This window comes from Mustela lutreola, chromosome 1 (genome assembly GCF_030435805.1).
Source record: "Mustela lutreola isolate mMusLut2 chromosome 1, mMusLut2.pri, whole genome shotgun sequence".
Classification (NCBI taxonomy): domain Eukaryota; kingdom Metazoa; phylum Chordata; class Mammalia; order Carnivora; family Mustelidae; genus Mustela; species Mustela lutreola.
In genome coordinates, this window is record NC_081290.1 from 250539606 (window position 1) to 250563926 (window position 24321).

Consider the following 24321-nt stretch of genomic DNA (forward strand, 5'->3'; position numbering starts at 1 on the left):
TCTGACTTTTTAAAAATTTTTTTAGCAAATCTCCTTATCCTTTGAGATTGCTGCTGCTGTTTTTTAGTATATAGACTTTAGCACAGATAGTTGTTTTCTAATTTTATTTTGTCTAGAGTTTTTATTTGGAATAGTTACCAAATTTTATCAAATGTTTTTTAAGCATTTATTGTTTTAGAATATTCTTATAAAACAGCATTTGTAATTCATATATGTGTTGAAAGGCATATAAAGTGAACATTTGTGAATGAGCCATCCAACTTAAAATATAAAGAACAACATTACCCATAATTTGAAATTATCTTATTCTTGCTCATTGCTCACTATTCTGTTCTTTTGTCCCTTATCCTTATGTGCAGTCTTTTCAGATTTGCATATTTGTTATTCCCTTGCATTTAAAAATATATAATTTCAACACAAATGCACAGATAAATAAATATAGGTTTTTACTGGTTTTGAGCTTCAGAAAAATGGAACCATACTATACATTTTGGAAACTAGGCACACAACCTGCCAGCTAGTAATCTTATTCTTTGGTTTATCCTAAAGAGGCACTTACCAATATGTGTACTGGAGTTATGTAAGGCCAGTCTCCTCAATATTATTTATAATGGGAATAATCCGGAAGCAGTCTAAATATTCATTAGTGGAAGAATAGGTGAATAAAATATGGCATATTCATACAGTGAATATTAGAAATTAATATTAATTAACGCTAATGTAATTATTAGAAAATAATCAAATATTTCCAATAACAAGGATGAATGTTATAAACATGCTTTTCATTGGGAAAAAGCAAGTTATAGAAGGCTGCATATATTGATTTCTCTCCCATAGCGGACTGAGGTTGAGGACTGTTATTTTCTTTTTTTTTTTTTTTTAAGATAGATTTATTTATTTATTTATTTATTTGACAGATCACAAGTAGGGGGAGAGGCAGACAGAGAGAGAGGAAGCAAAGCAGGCTCCCTGCTGAGCAGAGAGCCCGATGCGGGGCTCGATGCAGGGCTCGATCTCAGGACTCTGGGATCATGACCTTGAGCCGAAGGCAGAGGCTTTAACCCACTGAGCCACCCAGGTGCCCCGATTATTTTCTTTATTAATGATGTTGAATCATCCTATTCTTTGAAAATATATACCTTATTCATAATGTATTAATTCTGTTGTTTTTGAAAACTTTAAAAAACACCTTTATTGAGATATAATTCAAGTACCATGAAATTCCCCATATAATGTTTATGTCGGTGGCTTTTTCATATAGTCACAAAGTTGTATGACCATTACTAATTTCTAATGTTAGAATATCTTTATTACCAAACCACAAAACTATTAGGCAGCCACCTCCATAACCCCTATACCTGAAACATTACACTACTTTCTGGCTCTCTGGATTTGCCTGGTCTGGTATTCCATTTTAATAGAATCCTGTAATATGTGGGCTCTTGGGTCTGGCTTCTCTCAGTAAACATAAGGTTTTTCAAGGTTGATATCCATGTTTTAGTATGTATCAGCACCTCATTCCTTTCCCTGGCCAAATAATAACTCCACTGTGTGTGTGTGTGTGTGTGTGTGTGTGTGCATGTGACAGTTATCGGTTCATCAGTTAATTGATTTGGGGTGACTTCCATACATTTATTATGAATAAGGTCACTATAAATATTTCTGTCCAAGTCTTCATTTAAATATATATATTTAATTCTCTTTTGTTTATACCTGTGAGTAGAACTGATAGGTCGTATGATAATTCTACATTTAACCATTTGAGTAACTACCAGTTTTACACAGATGGCTATCCTATTTTATATTCCTACCAGAAAAGTATAATTGTTTCAAATTTTCCACATCCTTACCACCACTTGTTATCTGACTTTTTGATTAAAGCTGTCCTAATGGGTCTGAAGTGATATCCCTTTGTGGTTATGGTTTGCATTTCCCAGATGGCTAACAAAGTCAAGCATCTTTTTGTGTGCTTTTTGGGAATTTGCACATGTTCTTTAGAGAAATGTCTATTCAGATCCTCCAAGTTTCTGCATGTAATATTAATGTAATAAGAATTTTCATGTAAGAATTTAGAATTTTCATATATGAGCTACACTATGGTTTTGTTATTTATATTTGGTGGTGATACCTTATAAGCTACATTTGAGAGCTGTTATTTCTTACTCTCAATATGGAAACACATAGGGCACCTGGGGGGTTCAGTGGGTTAAGCCGCTGACTTCAGCCCAGGACATGATCCCAGAGTCCTGGGATGGAGCCCTGCATGTGCTCCCTGCTCAGCTGGGAGCCTGCTTCAACTTCTTCTCCCCACTCGTGCTCTCTTTTGCTTTCTATGTCTGTCTTTTTCTCTTTCTTCCCTCAAATAAATAAATAAATTCTTAAAAAATATATAAAAAATAAATTCTTTAAAAAATTCTAAAAAAATATAAATTCTTAAATCATCTATTAAGATTTATTACCTTTTAAAATGTCAGTAAACTTGTCTATGCAGTCACATGATCTTAAAGCCTTTGAAAATCTAGGATGGGTTCTTCTCAATACTTCTTCTATGGATAATTATAGTAATTAATACTTTTGAAAAATTACCCATTTCCTAAGAATTTATGAATCAGTTACCAACAATTTCTCATGTAATTATTTTAATCATTTAATAGCTATGATTATGTCCTTTTTCCATTCCTAGTTGTACTGATGTTTGTTCTTTTTTTGTATCCTACTTAGGCTTCTGGGAGTTTCCTCCTTTTTTTTTATGTACTTTTGTTCTTATTTCAATTTTACAGATTTTAGCTATTAAACTGATTATTTTCTTATTTCATTTAAGTTTTTTTATTTGTTAAGAAGATGACCAAAATTTTTTATTTAAATGTAGACTTTTTCTCTACTTATATCCCACAATTTTTTAAAGGTTTCAACTATTTGTTTTCTGGGTAGCTCACAATTTCAGGTTTGATTTTTTTCATTTGGTCCAAAGTTTGTTGAGAAAAGTTTTTTGAAGTTTCAGGTAGTTAATCAGTATTAAATTGTTTTAAAATCCATTATTTCTTATTTAATTTATTGTATTAGAAAATATGAGCTAAAATACATTTGTTTTAAAAATATTGTAATATTTTATTCAATGCCAGAGCCCTAATCAACATTATATCTCTCATAAATATCTTATTGATTTATAAGTTACTAAGTATATACAAAATATATAGCATATACATATATAAACTGAAGTTTTTGTAATCAATATTTTTCTCATATATATTAGATCCCTCTGGTTATTAAGGGAGTATTATAACATTTTCAATAATAATTTTATGTTAAGTTCACTTGTGTTCAATACTTGAATTTCCTCTTTACAATTAGTTGCTTTGTTTAATGCTATGCCCAGGTATATAATTGTAAGAAATATATTATTAATCAAATTTTGCCTTAATTTTTTATTTTATTGTATCTTGGGTTTTATTCTTAAATTACAATTTATCTGATATCAGTGTTATCACTACAACTTTGTTTGCATTGCCTGGTAAATTTTGGCCTGTTATTTTAAATCTTTCTTATTTTACATTTTAATGAAACAACACAACCACAGAAAAAAAATACAAGAGTGGGACCCTCACCTGACTGAGCTGTCCAGGCACCCCATGAGAAGCTCATATCTTAATCCCTATCACCTGTTTCAGGCATCTCCCCACACCCCTCCCCTCCAGGAGCCATCAGTTTGTTTTCTGTAGTTAAGTTTCTATTTCTCGATTTGCCTCTCTCTCTTTTTTTCTACCTTTACTGGTTTGTTTTGTTTCTTAAATTCCACATATGAGTGAAATCATTTGGTATTTGTCTTTCTCTGACAGACTAATTTCACTTAGCATAATACTGTCTCGCTCCATTCATGTCTTTGCAAATGAGAAGATTTCATTCTTTTTTATGGCTAAGTAATACTCTGTTGTATATATATATATATGTATATATATACACTACCTCTTCTTTATCCATTCATCAGTCACTGGATACTTGTTTTTTTTCCATAATTGGGCTGTTGTAGATAATACTCTAAACATTGGGATATATGTATCCCTTTCAATTAATGTTCTTGTAGCCTTTGAGTAAATACCCTAAGTACTGCAGTTACTGGGTTGTAGGGTAGTGCTATTTTTAAGTTTTTGAGGAACCTCCATACTGTTCTCCAGAGTGACTGCACCGATTTGCTTTCCCACCAACAATACAAGAGAGTTCCCCTTTCTCCATATCCTTGCCAACACCTGTTGTTTCTTGTGTTGATTTCGCCATTCTGACAGGTGTGAGGTTGTATCTCAGCATAGCTTTGATTTGTAGTTTCCTGGTGTTAAGTGATGTTGGGCATCTTTTCATGTGTCTGTTGGCCATCTGGATATCTTCTTTGAAAAGTGTCTGTTCGGGGCTCCTGGGTGGCTCAGTGGGTTAAGCTGCTGCCTTTGGCTCAGGTCATGATCTCAGGGTCCTGGGATTGAGCCTCGCATCGGGCTCTCTGCTGAGCAAGGGAGCCTGCTTCCCCCTCTTTTTCTGCGTGCCTCTCTGCCTACTTGTGATCTTTCTCTCTGTCAAATAAGTGAATAAAATCTTTTAAAAAAAAGTGTCTGTTCATGTCTTCTCCCTGTTTTTAATTGGATTATTTGTTTTTTGAATGTTGAGTTTAAGTTCTTTATGTATGTTGGATACTACCCCTTGATCACAAATGTCACTTGTAAATATCTTCTCCCATTCCAAAGGTTGCCTTTTACACTTATGTTTCCTTTGCTGTGCAGAAGCTTTTTATCTTGATGAAGTCCCAATAGTTCATTTCTGCTTTAGTTTTCCTTGCCTAAAGAGACATATCTAGAAGGAAGTTGCTACAGCTGACATCAGTTATTGCCTGTGTTCTCCTCTGGGATTTTGATAGTTTCAGGTTGTGTGCTTAGGTCTTTCATTTATTTTTGTGTATGGTTTAGTAAAGTGGGCCAATTTCATTATTTTACACATTGCTCCCCAGTTTTCCCAACACAAGTTGTTGGAAGAGGCCATCTTTTTTCCATTGGATATTCTTTTCTACTTTGTCGAAGTTTAACTGACCATATACTTGTGCATCCATTTCTGGGTTTTCTCTTCTGTTCCATTGATCTATGTGTCTATTTTTGTGCCAGTACCATACTGTCCTGATCAGTACAGCTTTGTAATAGAAACTGAAGTCCATAATTGTGATACCTCAAGCTTTGGTTTTCTTTTTCAAAGTTGCTTTGGCTATCTGGGGTCTTTTGTGGTTCCATACACATTTTCAGATTATTTCTTCTAGCTCTGTGAAAAGCGCTATGGTATTTTGATAGGGATTACATTAAATGTGTATTGCTTTGGGTGGTATAGACATTTTAATAGTATTTGCTCTTCCACTCCATGAGCATGGAATGTCTTTCCATTTCTTTGTGCCACTTTCAATTTCTTTCTTCAGTGTTTTTTGGTTTTCAGAGTATAGACCTTTTACTTCTTTGGTTAGGTTTAATTCCTAGACATGTTATAGTTTTCAGTACACCTGTAAATGGAATCAATTCCTTGATTTCTCTGTTGCATCATTATTGATGTATATATGTATGCATATATTGATGTATTGATGTATATGTTGATTTTGTATCCTGTGTCTTTACTGAATTCGTTTAACAGTTCTAGTAATTTTTTGTCATCTGCAAATAATGGTAGTTTGATTTTTTTTTCCCCTGCTGATTTGGATGCCTTTTTATTTCTTTTCATTGTCTGATAGCTGAGCCTCAGTCTTCCAGTACTATGTCAAATAACAGTGGTGAGAGTTTACATTGCTGTCTTGTTCTTAACTGTAGAGGAAAAGTTCTCAGTTTTCCCCATTGAGGATGATTTTAACTGAGATTTTTTTTTTTTTAATATGGCCTTTAGTATTCATACTAAAGGCTATAAAGGCTATCCCTACTTTCTTGAGGGTTTTTTTTTTTTTTATCACCCTCGACCCTGCAAGGACGACAATCAGCCTCCTTGTCTTGTGCTCTTTTCTCTCTTTATTTTTCCAGCGACATGCTTATATATCCTCACATAGCCAATGAGCACATAGTGTACAGAAGGGGGCGAATCACAGGGGTAGCCTAAGCAAGATGACTGCACCAGCAACCAATGCTATACGCTTCCTCTTAGGGCGTTCTGCTTAGTCTTATGAGGCAACTTTTCTTGGCAGCTCGCCAGGCGCCATCTTTTAATGGTGGAGGCCGCCCTGGCCAGGGTCCTGCCTCCGACATTTTTTTATTTTTTTATCAAGAATGGATGTTGTACTTGGTCAAATGCTTTTTCTATGTCTGTTAAGAGGATCATATGGTTCTTATCCTTTATTTTATCAATGTGGTGTATTATGTTGATTGATTTGTGAATATTGAACAATCCTTGTGACCCAGGAATAAATCCAACTTGATGGTCCTGAATGATTTTTTTAAATGTATTTTTGGATTCAATTTGCTTGTGTTTTATTGAGAGCTCTGCATCCATGTTCACTGGGGACATTGGCCTTTTTAGTGGTGTCTTTATCTCGTCTTTGTATCAGGGTAATTCTAGCCTTATAGAATGAATATGGAAGCTTTCCTTCCTTTTCTATTTTTTGGAACAGTTTGAGAAGAATAGATATTAACTCCTCTCTAAATGTTTGGTAGAATTCCCCTGTGAGCCTTCTGGCCATGGACTTCTGTTTGTTGGAATTTTCTTTTCTTACTGATTCATTTTCTTTGCTGGTTATCAGTTGGTTCCAGTTTTCTATTTCTTCCTCTTTCAAATTTGGTAGTTTATATGTTTCTAGGAATTATATGTTTCTACGTTGTCCAATTTGTTGGCATATAGTTTTTCATAATATTCTCATAATTGTTTGCATTTCTGTCATTTTATTTACTTGGGTCCTTTCTCTTTTCTTTTGATAAGTCTATTAGAGATTTATCAATTTTGTTAATTTTTTTTGAAAGAACCAGCTCCTGGTTTCATTAATCTATTCCATTCGTTTTTTTCTTTTTTTAAAGTTTCTATATCATTTATTTCTGCTTTGATCTTTATTATTTCCTTCCTTCTGCTGTTTTAAGCCTTCATTTGTTTTTCTTTTTCTAGCTCCTCTGATGTAAGATTAGGTTGTTTGAGATTTTTCTTGCTTTCTGAGGTAGACTATTGCTAAAAACTTCCCTCTTAGGACCACCTTTGCTATCCCAAAGGTTTTGGATTATTGTATTTTTCACTTTAATTTGTTTCCATGTATTTTTTTATTTCTTCTTCAGTTTCCTGCCTGACCCATTGTTGTTTAGTAGCATGTTGTTTAACCTCCATATATTTGTAGTCTTTTCGAATTTTTTCTTGTGGTTGACTTCCAAGTTTCATAGCGTTGTGGTCAGAACAGGTGCATGGTATGATTTCAGTCTTTTGTATTTGTTGAGGCCTGCTTTGTGACTTAATATGTGATCTATTCTGGAGAATGTTCCATGTTTACTTGATAAGAATGTGTATTCTGCTGCTTTAGGATGGAATGTTCTGAATATGTCTAGTAAATCTACCTGTTCCTATTCAAAGCTATTGTTTCTTTGTTGATTTTCTGCTTAGATGATCTTTCCGTTAATGTAAGTGGGTTATTAAAATCTCCCATTACTTGGGGTGCCTGGGTGGCTCAGTGGGTTAAGCCTCTGCCTTTGGCTCAGGTCATGGTCTCAGGGTCCTGGGATCAAGCCCCACATTGGACTCTCTGCTCAGCAGGGAGCCTGCTTCCCTTCCTCTCACTCTGCCTGCTCTGCCTGCTTCTCTGCCTACTTGTAATCTCTGTCTGTCAAATAAATAAATAAAATCTTAAAAAAATAAAAATAAAAATAAATCTCCCATTACTGTGTTATTATCAATTAGTTCCTCTATGTTTTTATTGTTTTACATATCTGTGTGCTCCCATGTTGGGTGCATAAATATTTACAATTGTCATATCTTCTTGTTGAAATGTTCCCTTTATGATTACATAGTGCCCTACTTTGTTTCTTGTTACAGTCTTTGTTTTAAAGTCTAGTTTGTCTGATAGAAGTATTGCTATTCCAGCTCTCTTTTGACATCCTTACATGTGATAAATATTTCTGTACCCCCTTACTTTCAATCTGTAGGTGGCTTTAGGTCTCAAATGAGTTTCTTGTAGGCAGCATCTAGATGGGTCTTGTTTTTTTGTTTATTTGTTTTTGTTTGTTTGTTTGTTTATTATTATTATTATCTATTCTGACACTCTGAGTCTTTTGATTGGAGCCTGTATTCCATTGATATTCAAAGCAATTATTGATATATATGTTTCTGCCATTTTATTGCTTGCTCTGTCATTTTTTCTGGAGAGTATATCTTCTTGAAGGACTGATGTAGTGGTGATGAATTCCTTTAACTTCTGCTTATTTGGGAAATTCTTTGTCTTTCCTTTTATTGTCAATGTTAGCTTTGCTGCATAGAGTATTCTTGGCTGCAGATTTTTTGTATTCAGATCTTTTAATATATCATGCCACTCTCCTGGCTTGCCAGTTTTCTGTTGAAAAATCTCCTTTTAGCCTTATGGCTTTTTCCTTGTAAGTTAAGGATTTTGTCTTGTTGCTGTTTAGAAATTTTTCTTTGTCACTATATTTTTCAAATTTAATTACAGGATATGTTGGTGTTAGCCTGCTCTTGTTGATTGTGTTGGGGTTTTCTGTGCTCCGGGATCTGGATGTTTCCTTCCCCAGACTAGGGAAATTTTTTGCTATTATTTCTTGAAATAAATTTTCTACACATTTTTTCTTTTCTTCTTCTTTTGGGACTCCTCTCCTATAAATGTTGTTATGTTTGACAAACTTACTGAGTTCCCTACATTTATTCTTGTGTTGCAAAATTCTTTCTCTCTCTTGTTCTGCTTCATTATTTTCCATTATTTTGACTTCTAGGTCACTAAATTCTTCTTCTGTTTCTTCTCCCAGCCTGCTGTTCATTGCATCAGGCCTGTTTCCAATCTTATGTATTGTATTCTTCATTTCTGACTGATTCTTTTTTAAACTGCTTTATCTCTGTTGTCAGGGTCTCACTGATGTCTTCTGCTCTTTTCTCAAGCCCAGTGAGTATTCTTATGATTTTTGCTTTAAATTCTTCATCAGGCATGTTACTTACATCTGTTTCACTTAGATCTCTGGCCATGGCCTTTTCTTGTTTTTTCATTTGGGAAAAATTCCTCTGTCTTGGCATTTTATCTAAGTCTCTGCCTTCTTCTCTCTGTTAGAAAAACCACTTAGGTCTCCTACTCCTGAAAGTAATGGTTTTAGGAAAAAGATGGGGTGCCTGGGTGGCTCAGTGGGTTAAGCCTCTGCCTTTGGCTTGGGTCATGGTCTCAGAGTCCTGGGATTGAGCCCCACATCGGGCTCTCCACTAGGCAGAAACCTGCTTCCCCACGCCCCACCCCCCACCTGCTTCTCTGCCTACTTGTGATCTCTCTCTCTTTCTCTCTCTGTCAAATAAATAAATTAAATCTTTAAAATTAAAAAAAAAAGAAGAAGAAGAAGAAGAAAAGAGGTCATGTAGTGCCCAGGGCCTAGTGCTTCAGGGAGTGTCTTCAGTGTGTGCTGTATACACTCTCTTCTTATATTTTGGCTGCTCTATCCTTTAGGCCAATTGTCTAGAGAGGCTCTCTTTGCCTGGTCTTGGCAGTGTTTGGTCCCTGGCCTGAATGTGGTGAGTTTTAACTAGGTGTGCTCTGGTCTTCCTGTAAAATGAGACCTGATACCAACTCCACCAGAACGGAGGCCCTGCAGAACTCTTAGTTTGGGAAGCATGATGTGGGCATGGGTTTGTGCTGGTTTTCTGGGGGGAGGGGCCAGCCTCACTGGGACTAAGTGTAAGCTTGATTGAGAAGAACATGCCAGCCTGAGTGCAGGGGGTAGGGCTTGATCTAAACAAGTTAGGCAGCCAGCTTAGGCATTGTACTGCTTCCAGCAGGAGGCTTTGTGTTTATGCTGGAGGATAGGAAAGGGAAATGATGCTAGCCAGCTTCTTTATTCCAGAAGTGTTCTGTGAAGGCCGCCTCTCAGGGACATGGTCCAAGAAGAATGAATAATGTCCTCCCTGTGTGTACCAAGCATTCCTCAGATCACCACCTCCATGATGTCTGCCCCTGTGTTGGTTGTTTGCTTTCCCTTCAGGAGCAGCATGGTGCCTTCTGTGCTTTATCCGAGCCTAGCCCACTGACTTTTTAAAACTCCAGGCTTTATGCCTCACTGGTTGCCAAATCTCGTGAAATTTAGCCCCTCTCATTTTCCAACCCTATGTGTTTGGGGAATTGTTCTTATGTTTTTCCAGTGTGCTCCTCTCTCTCTTGCTCTTCTCCATGACCATGGCTCCCTCCCCTTCATAGCATGCTTGATCCATTTTTCCTTTTAAACCATATCTCAGAACTTCCTACCTTTTTGATGTGGCCTCTTCTCTCGCTTTAGTTGTGGAGTTTGTTCTGTCTTTAGGTCAATTTCTAGATTATTTAGGATGATTTGATGGTTCTCTAGTTTTGTTTGTGGGACAAAACAAGCCTAGGCTCCTCCTAGTCCCCTACCATCTTAGGCTTTTTCTATCTATAGTTTTCATTCACTGTTGTTTTTAGATATATACATATAGAACCATGTATTTCTAATAATGTGTTTTAATTGCTGCAGAATATTCTATTTCAAGTAGATATTATTTAGTTTTCATTTTTCTAGTGATCAACTTTTAGGTTGTTTCAATTATTAATATTACAGTGTCATAATTAATATCCTTGTGGAAGTCCCCTTGTAAGCTTTTGCAGGAATTTCTTTAGGATACATATCTAGAGCTGGAATTACCACATCATAGGACAGTACTATCACCAATTTTATTAGATATTGACAAATTATTCTCCAGAGGGTTTTACCAATTTATACCAATGTATGAGAGTTGATCTTACACATATTTCACTAATATTTAGTATAGACAGATTTTACATTTTTCTAATCCAACATATACATTGGTTTCTTACTGTGTTTATTTGCATTTCCTTGATTGATACAGAAATTGAACATCTTTTCATCAATTTATTGGCCATTCTACTTACCTCTAGTCCATATTTCTATTGTGTCATTAATATTTTTCCTACCGATTTATAGGATATAGGATTTTTTTAATTGCACAGTGGATACTAATTCTTAGTTTTATGTAATCTTTACAAATTTTAGTCCATGAAACATTTTGCTGTTAATGCTGTTTTGTTAATTTCAAGTTTTGTATTTACATCATATTTCAGAATTCCTTTCATACCTGGTTCATGAAGGCATTATCTCACATTTTTCCCTGAATGTTAAATAATTTTGCATTTGTTACCAAGGTCTTTAATACATTAGAGTTTATTTTTATATTTGGTGTGGAAATAGAGACGTATTTATTGTTGCGGCTCCACAAGAAGAGCCAGTTGTCTCGTGTATTTGACTAGTGCACCTATATTCTGATACCACTTCATTATAATTACATTCATACATATTACTAAGACTGTTTCCAGATTTTCCATATTCATTGGTCTTTTTGCTTCATGGATCTATTTGCTCTTCATGCAACGATAACACTGTAATTTTGAAAAACTATAGGTTTTCTGATAGCATGCATTTCCCACCTTATTTTATTTTGGTTTTGTTTACTGCAATTTTGTTTACTGTAATTTTGAAAAACTATAGGTTATCAGCTAGCATGCATTTCCCACCTTATTTTACTTTGAATGTATCTTCTTAGTTTTTCTTAGAATCCAAGTCTCTTGGATTCTCTTGGCTAGCTGTCTCTTCTCCCATTGCTACAGATACTGTGAGTTATGGCAGGTTGTAAGTTAACTATTGAAGCACTGAGAGGAAGATTCTTTGTGCTCATCAACTCTGGTCTCTTCACCTAGGCATGAAAGGATTCAGTCCTCCAACTCAGCTTCTCATGATTTTCAAGGACAAGGAGTGGGAGGTGCTTCAGAGTTATTGGCATAAGTGTAATAAAATTCCACTTCCTGTGAGTCCAAGGATCTTTGAATACCACAGGAATCATTGTGTTTTCTTCCTTGTCCCAGGGCTACCCAGCACCAGTCTAATTACATTTCAAACCCAGGGTGGGAAAGCTTCTGTCCACAATTTAAGTTGGGACTCTGGATCCTGGCTTAACTTGCTGACATCTACAAGGACCTGACTAGTTGCCATAACCAACCCTGCATTCCTCAATGGTTGGACTGGACTTAAGAGACGAGAGCAAAAGGCTATGTTTAGGCCTTTATCTTTCTAGAATCTTTTTTTCAAAATTTTATGTAATGATAATTTGCTACTTTGATCTGAAAAAATTTAAAGTAAATCGGTAAAGAATTATATTCTTTTTTGTGGCATCCACTTCCCCAGATAATTAGCTTGACTAACTATGACTACTTCATAAGAACATAGTACTTTCAAAACCTTACAGAATTTGGGTTTTCACCTCTCATAAGAATTCTTACTTATGCTACCTTAAAGTATACTGTTTGACCCAAAAATACTTCCAGTAATGATAAATTTTATAAATAGCCTTAGATCATTTCTCAGTTCTCACCAAGTGCTAAAGAAGTGTATTGCATCTAATTACTAATTATTATGTCCCTTTAACTTGTTTACTCTTCATGAAAGCTTTATTTTAGGAACCCCACCTTTATGATTTGCCCTTTATGACTTTAGTATTTTATTTTCCCCACAATATTTATAATCAATCAGAACTGCAATTTCCAACAGTTTGCCTTGTCATTGAAATGTATATACATTTGGGTGGCAATTATTTATACTTTCTTTTTATTTTTTACACCCATAACCAGTGCTCTAGTCCTAATATGGGGTTTATCCAGGTTACCTCTGTTATCCTTATTTTTTTTTTTTTTTTTTTTTTTTTTTTTAAAGATTTTATTTATTTGACAGAGAGAGATCACAAGTAGGCAGAGAGGCAGGCAGAGAGAGAGGAGGAAGCAGGCACCCTGCTGAGCAGAGAGCCCGATGTGGGACTCGATCCCAGGACCCTGAGATCATGACCTGAGCCGAAGGCAGCGGCTTAACCCACTGAGCCACCCAGGCGCCCCTCTGTTATCCTTATTAACAATGATATAATACTAACCCTCTTTTGGTATTGTTGGAAGGTTTAGATGAAATATTATATTTAAAAAATTTTTATAAGTTATTTACAAGGTATTTCAGACATCTCATTTGAACATAATTCTTAGTCTGTGAAGAAAACACTTTCTCCATTAGAGAAGAGAAACTGAGATCCAACATCATATTTACAATTCTTAAATATGGTACAGTACTCAAACTCTTATTTTCTGACTTTTATTTCAGTATTGTTGTTTTTATTTCAGTATTGTTTTTCTCCCATGTCAAATTCTACTGTACAGAATGTTAAAATATTTTACCTATTACAAAAGGTTAAATTTTGTCACTAATTTTCCTGGATGTATTTTTTACCATTTACTATCTATGGATATTGTCAAAGAATAATATTTTCAAGTGCCTGAAACTAAATATGACTCTGCCTATATGCCTAATGTTTAGGTCTTCAAATATGGTATGTATGTGTGGAGGGATATTTTAGTGGGTTTCTTTTAATGATAATGATATCTCAACACTATTCCATGGTTAGAAATTTTTTATCTGTATGGGTTTGGCAATTTAATGATGACTTGTTCTATTTCCCTATCATTTTCATTCTTCCTCTTCGTCATCTTCGTCTTCTTCATCATCTTCGTCTTCTTCTTCTCCTTCTTCTTTTTCTATGCAGGGCTTAAACTCACAACCCTGAGATCAAGACCTGAGCTGAGACCAAGATTCTGATGCTTAACTGACTGAGCCACCGAAGCACCCCACACCTTCATTTTCATTCTTAAGTCAACTAGAAAGCCACTAAGACTATATGATTTCATACTGGCATACAGTTGCAGTGATTGTCTTGCATGTGACCAGATATTAGGTAAAGGTTGGCTCACATTCCTTGGATACTCTGTGTAGAACCTCACATTAGCAAGTTACATGGTAGGAATTGCTTTTTCTTGGTATTTATTAATATGGAGAACATTGTGACAACTATTTAATTTCATATGCATATCTCATCTGATTATGCTGTGAGGGAAAATAGCAGGAAACCCCATTATTTGAGTCATTAACAATGAACTGGACAAAAGCATCTGTAATCGACTGTGGGCAATAATATGTGCATTGTTGGGATTTAAATTAATTTGTTCCATCTGCTATAATTTCTATAAATCTGTCATGAATGACAAAAAAGAGTTACAACTTACTACTTTTCAGCCATTGATGTTTTGAAGTAGGTCAGGATCTGCGCTTTGTGACCTTAGTTCACCCTTCACCTGAGTGATGATCTGTTTGTGGTGGGGTAAATGGAGTAAGTAGAGTAAGACATATACAAATAGTGTCTAGGAGCCAATATATTTACATGTTATAGCTCCTCTTAACTGCACCTCTCCCTTTGCCAATATTTTGTACTTTTCTTCCAAGTCCCAAAAGTGTAATCTTTTCAAACATCAGCCCAGGATAAAACTCATTAACCCTCTTGTCCTCCTGTCTTTGGGAAGCAGTGACCATAGCTTTGAAATGCTCTCTTCTTATTATATGTGTTGCCTGCCAACTCTCCCAGGATCAGAACTTGCTGAAGTCTGGGAATGCAGATGCTGGTGGCTTCTGATTCACATTGACTGATTTCCTACAGGTGCCACTCCATTGATTTGTTATTAATAGTATTATCAATTATGGAAATAGAGGTGGTATGATCAAAATTTACAAAGAATGGAGAGGTGAATAAGAATTATCAGTATAGTTTAGGAGGTTGCTACTGTGCATGACTAACTAGTCTTGATTGAGGGACTTCCCTGAATTATCTGGCACTGGGTTAGATGGGAAAACAGGAATAAAGAGGACACATGACAAGGAAGTGGCAGAATTCTAGTAAGATCTTCTGGGGGTTTTTTTGTTTGTTTTTAGATCTTCTGTTTTTAAAAGCCATAATCTTTTCATCGCGAAATACTGCAGAGGGATGCCTGGATGGCTCACTCAGTTGAGTGGCCAATTCTTGATTTCTGCTCAGGTCATGATCTCGAGGTCCTGGGGCAAGCCCCAGCATTTGGGCTCTGTGTTCAGCAAGGAGTCTGCTTGAGGATTTTCTCCCTTCCCTTCTCCCTCCGCCCCTTCCCCTGCTCTCACACACTCTCTCTCAAATAAATCTTTAAAAAAAAAAAAACAAAATACTGCAGGAAGCAGGAGTTTGCTTTAAAGAATGGTTACTCCATTTATTCTCACCTTGATTGTTGGGATTTTCTCCACCAGACTCAGGCAACTCTGTTATCATCAACATTTACCACGTGGCCCTGGGGAAGTTAAGTACTCCTGGTGTTTCTGCAGCCTGATTTATCAGAATCTTTTTCAATTTAATTTTGAAAGAAGTTCTGCCCAAATTATCTTGATTGCCTTTTAGTACTTCATTCTTCACAGTCTTCCTGCCTCTCAGACATTCGAGGTTTAGGATCCTTTTGGCAAGCAGATACATCACAGTGACCCTTTCTGGCTACACACCCACGGTATGAATATGCAAGGAAGTAACAAAACTGGTATAGCAAATGTGCACGGTTTTCCTCCTTGAGCAGGTCATTGGAAATCTGGCTATTTATGTTCAGAGAGTAATTCCTTTTCTGTTCTTTGTTCCCAAAGAAAGAACACACAAAGCATATCTTGAATGATAAATAGAAAATTGAAGGAAACAGGAATAAGCATGAAGAGAGGCTCAGGTTTCTGCCAGCTTCTCAGAGTACATTGAGATTCCCCTATCAACCACATATCAGTCAAGACATAGGTGTTATAATCAAATAAAGCAGTGTGTTTTTCTTTTTTTTTTTTTTTTTTTTTTTTTTTTTTTTTTTTTTTAAAGATTTTATTTATTTATTTGACAGAGAGAGATCACAAGTAGGCAGAGAGGCAGACAGAGAGAGAGAGGAGGAAGCAGACTCCCTGCAGAGCAGAGAGCCCGATGCGGGACTCGATCCCAGGACCCTGAGATCATGACCTGAGCCGAAGGCAGCGGCCCAACCCACTGAGCCACCCAGGTGCCCCAGCAGTGTGTTTTTCAATAAAAGAAATAAAATTAATTCTGGATGTGTCTTGTTCTTTCATACTTTTGGTGTGTGTCTTGGGCAATTCCTCATATCTGTATGAGCCTCAGTTTCCTCATTTGTGAGACTCTTCCTTGGGGTTCTTTTAAGGTACAGATGTAGAACATGTGTCAGTACAGAACACAATACTCGATGCAGTCTCTTTCCTTCACCATAAGCTTATGTAAACTAAAGAGACTGAATGCGATGATCTTGAAGTTTCCTTGAAGTTCTAATATTCCTGCTAACCTCTAGAACTGTGGTGTCCAAAATGGGAGCCTACCATTCGAAATATGGCTGCTGCAACTGAGCAATTTAATATTTCATTTTAATTAATTTGTTTAAAGTTCTAAAACTGGTGCACTGTAAAATACTTTCCCTTTAGTACAACTTTATTGTGCTTTAGACTACCTTGAACTGTATTGCATCATAAGATGAATGCCATTTTTACAGTATGACTATTGGCTTATGATGTTTCTAGTGGCTGATGAATAAATGTTTTACATCGATTTCATGTTGAAATGGTAATAGTTTAGATATATTGAATGAAATAAAAGATATTATTGTAATTAATTTAACTCCTTTCTCTTAACTTTTTAAATGTGACTTCTAGAAAATGGGAAATTCCACATCCAGCTCATATTATATTTCAGTTGGACAGCACTGCTCCCGATGGCTCTGGAGGATGCCGCAACATGAGGGTTGACATTTGCAGCCCAGAAAACAGCTCTATATAAATCTGAAGAGTTTGAGGAAAGGTTCCCATTGTGTGCTTATTATGAGGCTGGGGTCAATCCCTTACTGTTTACTTGGTCCAGTTCCTTACTGAAGGGCTCTCAGGTAATAGATAACATTTACATTACCCCTCAACTTGAGTAACTGAGTGTGAATCCAGTCACTTAAAAGGTATTCTAAGTCAGTGAGACCCTGCAAAGAATGCCCAATTCAGACAGTGCCTTGATTCCTCAGACTCTCCATAGGCAAGGTTCTTCACATGCTCAATCTAGTTCTTAATTTTGGATTCTTGGCTCTTTTTCCCCTGTTTTTCAAAATCCAGTAATTAATCCTTGAACCTACATCACCTCCATATTTTTCCTTAATTCCAACCTTGGTATTGTAATGAACACTGTGACATTACTGAGACACTTGTCTTATGTCCCTTGCCTAGGGCTGGATCCAAGAACTACTGAGCTGAATTTTCAGCAGGGATTTTTCTCTTGCCAAAGCCACACTGAATTAGTAAATAACTTGTGGCCTTTTTCTTTCTCATTGTGAGAATGCTGGCTCCATGAGAGCTCTGTGACAGCTGGGACCTTGTTTGTCCTCCAGGGCTTAAAGCAGCTGACTGTCATAGAAGTGTCCAGTAGATATTTTGACTGGTTAATTGGAAGCTAGGATGGTTTTTCCTAAGCACATATAACTTTTAGTATTTTAATACCATCATAATAATAATAATTCACATTTGTCAAAGGCTTTATAGTTGACACATGCATTCACATCCATTATCCTATTTTATCTTCACATCAGCAGCATACAGGGATTATTTCATGTTCTTCAGAGACAGAGACAGAAGCTCAGAGAGGTGAGTAAACAGTGGGGCAGGAATTGGAACTTCATGTCTTTTGATCACAGACCTATTTACTTTCCTCTACCTACAGCAGCTTCTACCATCTGACTTCAGTGTTTGTGCATAATTGAGTAAACTTGCAGGGTACGTTTGTAATGCTTGTCTTAATTAACTTGACGTTTCTCATGATGTACCTATACTAGGCTGTGGGAAACTTGGTTTTCAAAATTGCTGATTCTCTCTCTTCCTATCTTTATCCAAGTCATATGCGTTTGGTCATTTTTCTTCTTTTCCTCTGGCTTCCAGAGAGTATATATACTACTATAATTTTAATTTCAGTGAGTTTTTAGTTATTTTAAACTTATTCACCCTCTAGCTTAAAGCAGAGATTCCGAAGTCGTGTTCAGCTTCTCATTCTTGTCTTTCCCCAGCCTGCCACCAGATGCTATTGATTCCACTCTTAAATCCCTCCTTTCTGCACACTCTGTGGGTACCCCCCTTGGTATCTCTTGCTCTGATTATTTCATTATGGTAAGTTTGAGAATTAAAAATTTTCTATACTAAAGAGTTTTCTAAAATTATCAGTAAGTGTCTTGATAAATAAGTTGAAACTTCTTGCCATCCTGGCTTTGGGATGTCACCTTACTTGAGGTCTATCTTTATTCTAAGGCCTCCTAAATGATTTTCCTGTTTCCAACCAGTCCTCCTCCAGTCTTTGCTAACCCATGTCTCCAGAGTGATCTTTTCACAATAGAAGTGTGATTGCCAAGCTCCTACTGCAAAGCCTTTGGATGAATTTCCACTGTGTGCATGATTAATGGTAACTAAACTCAGTGGAACTTTGATCATGGTCTTTTGTAGAGGAATCCCACATTATCTAATTAACTCTCTCTCTCTTCCTCACTTTACTCCTCTTTAAACCCTGTATACCACAATGTTTCCTGAACACTCTGCATTTTTTCCTGCATCCAGATTTTTTTACATACAGTATTTCCTGGGCCTCTCATGATTTTTTATGTCCATCATGTAAAATTCTGTTTGCCTTCAAGGTTCAGCTTAGATTTCTCACCCATACAGTCTCTCTAATTCTCTTCTCTATCCTCCAGTAGCTCCCCTTCTAAAATAACTTGAATCATCCCCTCTACTTTCACTTCTAGAATACTGATATAATTGTCTATTTCTCCTCAGATGAAATCTCCTTGAGATGTCAGATTATGGCATCCAAGTCTGGGGACATTGGCTTTTCTCTCTGTGTGTTCTGTGCCTTGTTCTTAGTCCTGGTAGCCTTTCAGTAACTGAATAATTGACTAGAGGTTAGAATCCTAAATTTTCCTCTAGGTGCATACACCAAAATCCCAAAGCCATCTAGCCAGTGCAGGGCCATCAGCATGCCAAAGTCTCATAATACAAATATCTTAATAGGATAAGACAGGCTGAAAACTGATTAAAAAAAAAAAAATCATGGGGCACCTGGGTGGCTCAGTGGGTTAAAGCCTCTGCCTTCAGCTCAGGTCATGATCTCAGGGTCCTGGGATTGAGCCCCGCATCGGGCTCTCTGCTCAGTGGGGAGCCTACTTCCTCCTCTCTCTCTGCCTGCCTCTCTGCCTACTTGTGATCTGTCTGTCAAATAAATAAATAAAAAATCTTTTAAAAAAATTTTTAAAAAGTAATTTAAAAAAAAATTAAAATGGGGTGTTTAAAAAAATCATGCTGGTGCATGTGTGAAAAATATATTTTTGCAAATGAAGTGTACTATCTTAGTGATTTTTTTAAGAAAGCTCAGCATTCAAAGTGTGTTGGATTATTATAAAGAACTGTTGAGGAGTTAAGATGACAAAGTAGTAGGAGGACCCTAGGCTTGCTTCATCCTTCAAACACAGCTGCAAAAATACCAAATCATTCTGAAGACCCAAGAAATCAGTCTGAGGACTGACAGAACAAACTGCACAACTAGAGGGAGAGAAGAGGCCACACCATGAAAGATAGGAGGTGTGGAGATATGGTTTTGGGGAAGAAATAGATTGCAAGTGCTGTGGAGATAGCACTAAGAGAGAGAGAGAGAGAGTGAGAGGAGCACATGGTGTGTGTTGGGGGGGTGTACAAGGAAGACACTTCCCCAAAGCCACTGACTGGGAAATAAGAGAGGCTGATTTTCATGAGGTTTTGTAACCAACAGAATAGTTTTAGAGGTCCATGGCATGGCTGGTATAGAGCCCTGAGGGTCCTACAGTGCTCCTGTAGAGAAGACGGGCAGGTAACCCTGGGGGCAGATGGCACAGTCTGAGGATTACTGACGACAAACTGGCAGAGAGACAGTTCCATCTTCTTGGAGCACATCTGAAAGAGGGGCCTTGCCTCTCTGAGGACTAAAGAGCCAGTGGGTAACATTTCCCTCCCAGTCCCTCAGCCTAGGTACAGAGATACCTACTGAGGGTGGTTTATCTGGATACTGCCTCTTTAGCAGGCTTTGCTCCAAACCCCATGCTCCTGTGCTCTGGTTTTGACTGCCTTTCTGTGTCAAATCTGCCTCAATCCCAGCATCACAAGACCCTCTTCCAGAAGACATAGCACAAGTCTCCACCATACCAGACTCATTTGAGACCTAAAAACATGTGCAGATGTAATAATTAAGGTGGGAGAGACATATTTGATAGTAAGAGAGGGAAGAAACATTTACCATGCAAATAGACATCACATCAGACAAACTAGGTTTTATTTTTTTAGAGGGAAAGAGTACAAACATGGGTGGAGGGGAGTGAAAGAAAATCTTAAGCAGGCTTCATGCTCAGTGCAGAGCCTGATGCAGGGATCAGTTTCACCACCCTGATATCATGACCTGAGCCAAAACCAAGACTTGGACACTTAACTGACTGAGCCACCCAGGTGCCCCATAAAGAACTTATAAAATGCTACACCCAGGGGCACCTGGGTGGCTCAGTGGGTTAAGCCTCTGCCTTCAGCTCAGGTCATGACCTCAGGGTCCTGGGTAGAGCCCCGCATGGGGCTCTCTGCTTAGCAGGGAGCCTGCTTCCCCCTTTCTCTCTGCCTGCCTCTCTGCCTACATGTGATCTCTGTCTGTGTCAAATAAATAAAATCTTTTTTTAAAAAAAAGCAACACCCAAAATACAATCCAATTAAAAAATGGACAGAAGATATGAATAGACATTTTTCCATAGAAGACATATAACTGGCTAATAGACACATGAAAGATACTTAACATCACTCATCATCAGGAAAATACAAAACTACGATGAAATATCACTTCACACCTGTCAGAATCCTAAAATTAACAACACAGGAAACCACAGATATTGAGAATGCACAGAATGGGGAACATTGTTACACTGTTGATGGGAACGCAAACTGGTACAGCCACTCCAGGAAACAGTATGGCAGTTCCTCAGAAAGTTCAAAACAGAACTACCTAAGATCCAGAAATTATGCTACTAGTATTTACCTATTTACCCTAAGGATACAAAGACACTCACTCAAGTTATGTGTGTACTCTGATGTTTGTAGCAGCATTATCAACAATAGCCAAATTATGGAAAGAGCCCAAATGTCCATCAACTGAAGAATGGATAAAGCTATACACAAACACACGCACGCACGCACACACGCACGCACGCACATACACAGTGGAGTATTCCTTCACCTTAAAGAATGAAATCTTAGTATTTTCAAGGACTTGGATGGAGCTAGAGTGTATTATGCTAAGCGAAACAAGTCAGAGAAAGAGAAATACCATATGATTTCACTTATATGTGGAATTAAAAAAATAGATGAACAGAAAGGGGAAAAGGCAAACCAGAAAAAAGACTCTAAACTATAGAGAACAAACTGAGGGCTGCTAGAGGAGAGGTGAGCAGGGAGCTGGGTTAAAGGTGTGATGGGCATTATGGAGAGCACTTGTGATGAGTACTGGGTGTTATTAAATGATGAGTCACTCAATTCACCTGAAACGAACTAATTGGATTTAAATCAAAACTTGAAAAAAAAAAGTGTCAATTTGGCTGTCATTTTCTAATTTATGAATTTATTTTGACATTCTTAGAAAACGTAAAGCAGCCTGATCATGGCAGTCTAGAGCTGCAGTTGCACAGTTCAGCCTGGTGTTTGGCATGATATCATCCCTGACTGACCCAACAGTTCACAGGTCCACCTTTGCCCCGAGTCATGGTGCTCAAGCATAGTTGGGATGATGTGTTTGTGATTTTCAGGCCTAAAGAGCCCTAATGCACTTAAGAGAATAACACCGTATAATGACTTTGTATTCTTAGTAGAAGCTACAGAATCTGAAGTAAAATGGCCTGTGCTTTAATAGAGCTTTGAGGCGTTCTCCCTGTATGATTTGGGACTTTCATTTCATCATCTGGAAGAATCAGGCAAATACTTCATACAATTGATGGAGAAATGAAGAAAGATAATATATTCAAAGCATACAGAATAGTGACCATTATTATCTTAAAATGCTTACTGACCTAAGTCCATTAAATTCTAACCCTAGAGAGAGGTATTAGATTCACTCTAGTGTTTCCTACTGTGTGACCCTGTTTGTTAGTGCTTAGTATGGAGGAGATAGTTAATGAATATTTGTTGAATAAATGCCATGATTTTTAGGATCATGGCCAGAAAGATAGTAGACGAGAGGTCCTTTCAGTGGCTGCACTGTCATTCTGTCCTACCCAAGAAAGAAATAGAAGAAGAAGGAGGCAGTGCTATCCTATCATATATTGAACATACAGTATTTTCAGGCAGTTAGGTGGATTCATATTGTATATGTTTAATCTTTACTCTGTCAGTGTAATATGTTCTCCATACTTTAAAATGCAAATAATCAGGCATACACTAGTTCAAGGTCACATTTTAGAAGAAGCGAAGTCAGAATTCACTCAAGACTGCTGAGTTCTTTCCATCAGGTTAAGCGTCTGGGACATCCTGAACAAAACGCATCTTCAGTTTTCTAAAATTTTTTTCTTCTTCATTGACTATCTTCCCTTCATATAAAAAACATATTCCAGGGGAAAAAGAAAAAACAAGTTTGGATTCATATTACACTTGATCTGGGAGAAACCAAAGTTTAAACATTAGGTTAAAGGGTTGTTGTTTTGTTTTGTTTTGTTTTTTAGAGATTTATCCTCCGGGTGTATCTGGTGGAAACAAAAGCTCATTCTTTCTGGAGGAATTCACCACCACCTCTGGTCCCACCAGGTTCTCAGATAAAACACCACTGAGCACAATCTGCCGTTCAAAATTTCTAGCTAATATGAATGGGAGTCAGAAAAATAATAAACAACAGATGACGTGTACCAGGACTTCAGAAAATAGAGTTTTAGGTCCTAACAAATATTTCAGAAATTAAAATAGGTAATTAAGTTTGTTGAATATAGATGATGTGGTTTTTGAAGTATCTCAGATCTTTTGTGAGTATAGAAGGCTAAAATTAATGATGAAAGCAGACAGCTTATGAAGTTAACAAAAATAACCACAGAACAAAGCAGAGTGAATCAAAGGAGAAAAAAATAAAGATGATACCAAAAATAAAATGAAAATATCTAAATCATCAATACTAAAGTGTTTTTTTTTTTAAGATTTTTTTTAATAAACCAAATCCTAGTGGCACTAATTACGGACAAAGGAGACAAGGTATAAAAATAATCATGATTAGGTGCCTAGGTGGCTCAGTTGGTTGAGTGACTGCCTTGGGCTCAGGTCATGATCCTGATGTCCTGGGATCAAGTCCCACATTGGGCTTCCTGCTCAGCAGGGAGTTTGCTTCTCCTGCTGACCTCTCTCCTCTCCTGCTCTCTCTCATTCTCTCTCTCTCTCTCCCTCGCAAATAAATAAATAAAATCTTTAAAAAAAAAAAGGAAAAAAATTGATCATGATTAGAAGTAAGAACTGAAACTTAAATACAGGTACCACAAATATTTCTTTAAAAATAACAGTTTTATATTATAATTTGAAAACTCTCATGTTGTACACATATTAATGGAAAAATATAATTTGCCAAATGACTTGACATTTTTTTAAATGAGTAGATATATAACAACTAAAAGTTTCAGTTCACTAAAAATCTATGTTCATCTAGCCATACACATAGATACTAAAAACCTAAGTGCAGATAAATACCAGCAAGTCCCGTTTAATACCCAGGAAACATATGCTGCTGATCTTTACAAGATAGTCCAGAGAATAACAAAGGGGAAGTACTTCCCAATTTGACTTACTATGGATAGCATAATGTTCTTACAAACGAGGTTGCATCAACTTAATACAGGAAAATCATAGTTTCGTATCACTTCTATTTTAAAATTCCATTCAGAACAAATGTAACTAAAACAACCTGAAGTGTTTTTTTTTTTTTTTTTAAATCTCATAAACAGGTTGCCTTTATCCTAGAAATTCAAGGATAATTTAATAGTACTTAATATATCAATATAATTAATTACATTCCATGGTTCAAGGAAAGAAAGATGCAGAATCACCACAAAGAGAAAAAGCTTTCAATAAAATTCATTCACTATGTTGAAAAAAACTTAGCAACTGAGATACAGAATTTAAAAATCTATAGCAGGTGTCATATTTAATAGTG

At 36.7% G+C, this 24321-nt stretch overlaps 1 protein-coding gene across 2 annotated transcripts in view; it reads left to right on the forward strand.

Annotated features, from left to right (window-relative positions):
- NELL1 (neural EGFL like 1) overlaps positions 1-24321 on the forward strand; it is an 847777-nt gene that overhangs the window by 731064 nt on the left and 92392 nt on the right. The gene's annotated exons all lie outside the window — the stretch shown is intronic.